The 6,267-nt window shown below is 39.3% G+C and overlaps 1 non-coding gene across 1 annotated transcript; it reads right to left on the bottom strand.

Annotated features, from left to right (window-relative positions):
• Window positions 1–5,955: 5,955 nt before the first annotated feature.
• trnal-cag (transfer RNA leucine (anticodon CAG)) lies at window positions 5,956–6,038 on the bottom strand. The gene has a single exon. It is a non-coding gene; the product is annotated as a tRNA-Leu (tRNA).
• Between the last annotated feature and the right edge of the window lie 229 nt (window positions 6,039–6,267).

The raw sequence follows: 6,267 nt of genomic DNA, 5'->3' as shown, positions 1-6,267 counted from the left end.
TTTTTCTTTGTCAAGGAATAACTGATTGGATTTTAATGTAACCCTCGAAAGATTGAAAGGATGGATGATATAAATAATTTGCTTCGTATTTCTTCAGCGTTTTACCATCTCTCTCTCTCCCACTCTGTTGTGAGTCATCATATTTAAAGGCTGGCCTGTTGTTAACCCTGTGACATCTGGTGCAAACACAAGCACCGATTTATGACCTAATCAAAACTCCCAAAAGTTAACAAAGAACAAACAGTCATATCTGGCTCACAGAGATTTACTCGGAGATTTAGAGTAGAAGAAAGTGTTTACTTTACACTGTAAATTCTTCATATTTACCTTTTAACTTTTTGAGAAACACATTTCTTGAAGTGTGCAGTTGAAATAAACACATTCAGAAGAACTTCTTTTGTGTACTACTTATTACTTAGGCGTGAGTCCTTCAGAGTCTGAAAAAGATTCTGTGAAACTCCAGCCAAAGGTCTCAGCCGGTGTCTTCACTGACGGTGCCACTTACAATGAAAATGAGAGAGAACCTTGTTACAGTTGGAAGAAGTTTACGTTCTAACATGCAGTTAACATTATCAAAGCATATATTTTAACCCAATCCGTGATCCTTTCTTAAACCTAATCAAAAGATTTTTGTGCCTAAAGTAAATCAAACAAAAACCTAAAAACAAGAGTAAAGAAAAAGTAGCTCTGCAGTTGTCCTTTGTACCGGGTGAAGTTTGTGTGGCTTGTTCTCACCTCCTGGAAACATTTGTGAGTTTTTATATGACATCTGGCTACAGCAGAGCACAAACCATGTATGTTTAAAAATGACACTAGATGAGTACCCAGTCATGGATTGCAAATAGAATTTTATGTAGCTTCTGGGTCTAAAAAGTAAAGCTAATGAAGAAGTGTCTTAAATCTACAGACTTTCTTTAGGCTGTAGAAATAAGTTGAATTGTAAAGAAGGCTACAGGAAAAAAAAAGAAAAAGAAACCTCGGCTCATTTGATTAGGTCTGGAAACAAGATGGAACATCTCACTAGAGTCTTCCTCTGCTTTAAACAAAAAAAAAAGGAACTTGCTCCTTTAATGCCTCTTAATTAATGTGTTATTTCCTCTGTTTTACATGTGTAAGTTTTTGCAAGGCAGCAAATGAAAATTCCAGGAACTCACGGATGAGAAAAGAAAACTTATAACATCAGACTGCACATGGTGGTTTTTACTCTTTTGCTTTTGTACAATTAAAAAATATATATATTCCATATACTCCACATAAAGAGGGCCTGGGAAATGTTGCGTCCACCAGATCTACCTTCAGGTCACAACATTAGATTGTTATTTATGACTGAATGAATATCTGCATTTGGACTTCCAGCACTGTTTTTCCGGAGACTTTTCAATCACTGGTATAAGATGGTGCCCACTTCCTGCCATTGAACCAGCCAAAAATGGCCTTCAATGCAGACAGGGTGGGAGAACTGATATGGACAATGGGAGAGCAGGATGGACACCAGATCACAGAGCATGGCACAGCCCTAACATACATAAACACTTCAGACTCCAGCACTATATAGTTTTGTGTCTGGGACGATGACGTCATCAGAAAAAGTCCTCAGAATCTTCTCATGGCATTGAGAGGTTGCTGTGTAGATTTGCTTACATGGAAGATTGCCATATTTTTTCATTATTAGGCCATAATGAGTTACATATGTTATGTGCTAAAACACGTTAGCTGATAAACTTCCACTGACCTGCATGACGTCTTTAGTAATTACCTCAACAGTTTTTTTTTCTATTTTGTCATTTTAGAACAAAAAAAGGATATGATCTGAAAATGTTCTTGCTATGAAGACAGGTGATTATGAGGCTGGACCCGACTAAGACAAACAAACACGCAGTGACCTTGTGAAACCTAAGCTGTGAAATATGCACACCATCCAGTCCCTACATGTGACAGGCTGTGGTCTGCACATCTGAGTGCAAGGCCATTTCCTTAAGTGTGCCTCCCCCCCCCCCCCCCTCCATCCCCCCTCCCCCCATCTCATTTCCTCCATACCCAAACAAAAGCTGTTTCTCTGGGAAAAGGCCTCAGCCACTCATGCGTCTTCGCAGACCTCGCTCCTGCATGGAAGCGGACCCTTAACTCACCAGAGCGCTTGTTTACAAACTGCACCGTAGCTTCACCCAGATGGCATGCAAGACGACTGATTTGTTCAAAACAACATTCAGTCAGGTCACCCAAACACACGAGTCGAAGCTTTACACAAAAACGCCAGAACGAGACAAAGCGCAAGCTTCACCACATGAGCAGCGTAAATGGGAGTGGGCTTACCAGTAAAAGGGAAATAGGATTACTTCATAAAGTCAGTTTTCATCTGCTGTCTGATTTTTCTCTGATAAATATACTGCAACCTATTTTTTACATTAAAAAAACAGCTGAAATTACAAACTATATAAACACATTTGCTGAATTTTAAGAATTTTCTACTTGGCCAATGATATTTTACATCATACAGATGTTTTTACGATATCCTGGCTATATCTCATATACCAAACACAAGACAAGCTGTAGACATTCTAGGTCTTAATGACAATATTTACCATCTAGGAAGTCTAACAGGAAAATAAAATGTTCTACTCAGTTATAAATTCAGAATAGAAGCAGCTTTAATTTGCCATTAACTAAACAAACACTGTTAGTAGCTTTTGCGCAGGTGGATCTCTACTGTCAGTCTAAACTCTTTGCTATCGTGTTTCTCAAGGACCTCGAGCCTCAGCTGGAAATCCTTTTCCTAATCAAAGGAGTCCAAGGGAGTAAAAGAAGAGTGCCTCTTTTCCCTGGAAGGTTTGCAGTCATGCACGCAAGCCCTTTTGCATAGCGTTGCGGGGCTCGGAAGAAACATGAGCTGGATCCCAGAAAATCTGAGCACCTGGGTGCCACAGTTGTGCAGGATGTAGTAAATCATGTCCACCATTATCTGCCTGTTTAATGCCTTTTTATCTGTAGTGAAACACACTGGCAGTGTGTACAGTGTGACTTTTAGTCTCTTTTAATGCCATCTTCACTAAACCCTTACTCAGAACTCCCAGAGGTTAAAGACCTAATGGCTTTCTTGTTCTGTATAAGTAGTAAACAGATTCAGTGGGGGGAAATATTCCACATAACCAGACAGTATTTAAAAAATCTCTTATGAGCCCTTACTGTGAAAGCTCCCGTGGTATTTGATTCTTTTAAGTAGTGTAAGCGCCTGATCCATCCAGTTTTTCATGATTGCAAGAACACTGAATGAGTAACTGAGGATTTAATAAAAAACGTTTACAACTAGGTTTAATATGTGTTTACAGGGCAACACAAATGCTCTCAGGCACTCAGGCTCTACCTGAAAAATAATAAAGCTCTTCCTCTGTGAATTAATCCTGCCCTTTCATGTTGGTTTCCCTTCCTCCCATACCAGTTATGCAGGTTTTCCCTGCATAACAGACGTGTTTGTGATTCTTTACTTTTCCTGCAACCCAAAGTTATACCGCTGATGTCCACAGCAATAGCAGTGACTTCAAACGTCATGCCATGCCAGCTCTGTTACATCTGCTGTGCAGCTCCTAACTGTTAAAACCTCCACAGCAGCATCTTTGGCAGCAGCGCTGAATAAGCTAGTGAGCATACACAGTCAAGGCTTTCCAAGCTGCCAAGAAAAGAAATATTTAGATTAGATTAAGTCTAATCAGAAGCAAAACTTTCCACAATTACCAGCAAAAACTAGACAAAGAAAATTCCTTTTTCTGAGGCAAAGTGTCAGCTATGAATGATGGCTTACTAATGTGTGCAAGCTGCTCAGGCTAGTGTGAAGCCTAACAAGCTGTTTGTCTATGCCCATCTAGCTCTGCCACACTAAGGTGCTCTCAGTTAGCAATCGAGGTCATCAATCAGCCAGCTGCCACTGGAGGATTAATTCTCATGCCTCTTATTTCCATATATCTGTTACTGAGAATGGGTAGCACTTTTATGTGGATTCACTGAAAGTAAGTTGGAGATTTAGCCTATTTTAAACTTAAAAAATCCAAGTATTTCTTCTGCTTCAAGACAATGTGAGTTTTTTCCCATTTGGGCCAATCCTGAGAGAGACAGAGCCCATGTTTGTCTGCGTTTCTGCATGTGTGGTCTATTGTGCAGCAACTGTAGATGTTTGAGCGTGTGTGCTTCTTTCTTTGTCTTTGGGGTTTTTCAGTATGGTGTGCCACTCCTGAAGTCTTCAAGCCACATGAAACAGATGTGGCTGAGTGATCCTCTCACTCTGTTACTGGTCTCCAGCACTGTTTTCCTTTGCATTAGCTTTCTGCAAAGAAACAGTTGCTGGAGGTAAAGCCCACTCATGGAAGTTGCCCTGTAAAAAAGAAAAGAAAAATTAGAGCCAGCACAAGGCATCAAAGGCAGACATGAGCTGGCATACATCTGGGACCAAAGGCTGTCCTAAGTCTCTCTATCCCAGCCACTGTGAGGAGGAGGTGGGTAACCAGCAACTGCTGCATATTAACGCATAGCAGCATGCCACTTGAATGAGACATACAGTATAGCCTAAGCACTGTCAGCTATGTTTCATTCTGTGGTCTGTCTTTTTTTTCTAGTTTATTGAGCCTGACTTCATCTTTAATGACTGGCAGACATTTGTCAAAGCAGTTCTTAGATTTTTGGAAAACTGCGGAGCATTTTAGTGTTTATGAGACGTTTTATGTCATCTCTGTGGCTCTTCTGTTTCTTAAACTTCACTCTAGTGTGCTGCTCTTGACTGTGCTTCTTACTGAGCTTGTCATAGCATTCCCTCCCTTTGTACATTTGTTGTAACAGACAGGGATCATGTGTTTTGCTGGGGGGTATGTTTTTACAGCGATACATCCAGCTACTCGATCCCAGGCTGTTTTGTTGCAGCATTGTGTGCTCTGCTGTGCTTACGTGAGTCCGGTGGTTGAGTGATCCTCTCAATCTACAGTTGCACAATTACCAGGAGTGGGTTTTCGTGGTTGATCACATGTTGCAGTGGGGCTTCAAAACACATAGTTACACACAGATGAAACCATCGTTAGATTGTAGTTTAGCCTGCGGTCATGTAAATTATGGGCATTAAAAGAAGCAAACATAATTACATATCAATCTTATCTATATGGGTATTAATAGAAAAAGGTGAGTTGCAGTGCCATCGTGTGGACAATGGAAAGTCTTGCAGTTGTATTACTATTTCTCTAAAGTAAAAACAAATACTTACATACAAATTAAAGATATATAGCAGTATTAAAATATTGATTAAAAAAAGAATAGATAGATGTAAATAAATAGCTTAATAAATGTTATTGGGAATATATTTGGTGCTTGTGCCCAATCTGGAACCAGATCCACACGTTTCCACCAACAATTCGAGAAGTTTTGTAACAGCAGCTATGGAGTCACAACTAAAGATGTAAAAATTTTAAAAAGTTATAATGAAAATATAAAATTAATTTATTTATTAATATTAACCTTTTTCCCTTTAAAGTTGGACTGGAAATCGTATGTGCTTGAGAAGTAAGAGGTGTTGAAACCTTTTACGATACGATATGTTTTCACTAAATAATTCATTCTATTTTCCGCTGACATCACTGATAAATAATAACAAGCAACTCGATCACTCTAAAAACTGTGATTTTAAAACAAGAAGCAGTTCATGGTTCACTGTATGAGGCACTGAGCTTAGTCTGAAGAATTCATTTAAAAAGCAACAGCTTGATTTTCTTTTTTAAATCTTCCTTTATTCGCTGAGACTTCTATGGCACTTTACTGGATGCACAGAGTGAAAAGAGCCAGATGTGCCCTCTAGTGGATTCATTTTGAACAATATGACATCAACCAGGACCCCGATATGACGATTTATAAACTTTTCATAGTTCAAAGCCTCGGTTGCAGATGTCATATTGGAAACTGTTCAGTTTTACACAAAACAGATGATGTCAGAAGTGGGATTCGAACCCACGCCTCCAGGGGAGACTGCGACCTGAACGCAGCGCCTTAGACCGCTCGGCCATCCTGACTTATTCTGTCGATCCTTCAAAAACTGTTTTGTTGGATCATGTTTAGGTAATACTTCATATAAAGCGTTTGCTGAATATATTTAATATGAATTACAAATATTTGAATAACACAAATAATTATCCATTCTCCACTTTTCCTATTGAGTACTTCTGACTTACCACTAGATGGCGACATTATTTGATTCTCTTGGACCCAACACATTGATTTGATGCAGTTTATGGTTTAATC

The sequence above is a fragment of the Astatotilapia calliptera genome, chromosome 16, assembly GCF_964374335.1.
Source record: "Astatotilapia calliptera chromosome 16, fAstCal68.1, whole genome shotgun sequence".
Lineage (NCBI taxonomy): Eukaryota > Metazoa > Chordata > Actinopteri > Cichliformes > Cichlidae > Astatotilapia > Astatotilapia calliptera.
Note: the sequence above shows the minus strand (reverse complement) of the source record. Positions and strands in the feature narration are given on the sequence as shown.